Below are 1,271 nucleotides of genomic sequence, written 5' to 3'. Positions count from 1 at the left end.
AAAATACAACTTGCCTAATAATTCTGCACTCCCTGTAGGTGTGAGAAATCTGGTCTGGTTATCAGCATCACGGAAAGCTACTGATCATTTTATTAATTTATTTCTCTAATTCCTTTAAGACCTGGAAAGTAAAATGTTCACCTTCCCAGAAGCGACAAACACAGCTCACACGAAGCTGTTAACAACAAAACAAGATTTAAGTGTTGTAACTGTTTGTCTCAGGTAATGTTGAATATGCAAAATCAAATAGTAATAATAATCATCATCATCATCATAATCATAAGCGGTTGAGAAATTTTGAGACTTTCAGCCTAATGAGAACATTAAATTACTGGTTGTGGCTGCTGGTCCGGGGATCTCCTGCCCAGGCCTCCCCAGTAGTAACAAAACAAGTACAAGTACAATACTTAATTCTTTTTTTAACCAGTGTTTGATAGAATTTTAGAGAATTGACTAGAATTAATTATACGTTTGCTTAAGTGTGCTAAAGCTCTATCTGAGACGCGTTCTCTTTTTGTAATTCACTGTAAGAGTTTGAGGCCTTAAAGGAAGCAATTATAAAGTAGGTGAAATTGGGGGTCAATTAATCAGAATGGTTAAATTTCCTACAAAGTTAATGCAACACTTTGGAAAAAACCCTTGTATCAAAGTCTGTACTCCAGTCATGTTGATTGTTTGATTTAAAATCCAGAGGTTGTTTACAGAGGTAATATTACAAAATGTGCTGTGTTCTTGATCTAAGGGTAGGACAAACCCAGAGTCAATGACCTCAATGAAGAAGACCTATTTTCACTAACAAACACTGCCACTATAAAACTCACTCCCTCGCTGGCCTCATGCAACACAACCTCCTGAGACTGAATTCAAGGTAAGACATGATACACATGGAAAATTAAATTAATGCTTTCCACACAAAAGTTTTAAAATTTTTCTGCCTGCATTATATATTATAGCAGGTTGCCTTAAGTGACAGACACCTTATTTCCATACTAAAGTTGAAAGGTGAACATTTGAGCAATGTTTGTTTTGAATTATTGTATTTTCTTTGTATCAGATGGCGCTGCTGCTTTTACTGGTGACGCTGACAACATGTGCTGCCACTCCTCAAAGTAAATTTATGTATTAAGTCATTAAACACTACAGGGAGTGCAGAATTATTAGGCAAATGAGTATTTGGTCCACATCATCCTCTTCATGCATGTTGTCTTACTCCAAGCTGTATAGGCTCGAAAACCTACTACCAATTAAGCATATTAGGTGATGTGCATCTC

The 1,271-nt window shown here is 36.3% G+C and overlaps 1 protein-coding gene across 1 annotated transcript in view; it reads left to right on the top strand.

The window, feature by feature from the left end:
• The first annotated feature begins 6 nt into the window (after positions 1–6).
• LOC102289541 (female protein) overlaps positions 7–1,271 on the top strand; it is a 7,970-nt gene continuing 6,705 nt past the window's right edge. The window contains exon 1 of the mRNA XM_005937533.2: positions 7–222. The gene's annotated coding sequence lies outside the window, so the exon portion shown is untranslated. The remainder of the gene's footprint in view (positions 223–1,271) is intronic.

The sequence above is a fragment of the Haplochromis burtoni genome, unplaced genomic scaffold, assembly GCF_018398535.1.
Source record: "Haplochromis burtoni strain Fernald_Lab_line unplaced genomic scaffold, NCSU_Asbu1 Contig_230, whole genome shotgun sequence".
Taxonomy (NCBI): domain Eukaryota; kingdom Metazoa; phylum Chordata; class Actinopteri; order Cichliformes; family Cichlidae; genus Haplochromis; species Haplochromis burtoni.
The sequence above is the reverse complement of the archived record's forward strand: the minus strand, read 5'-3'. Positions and strand labels throughout refer to the sequence as shown.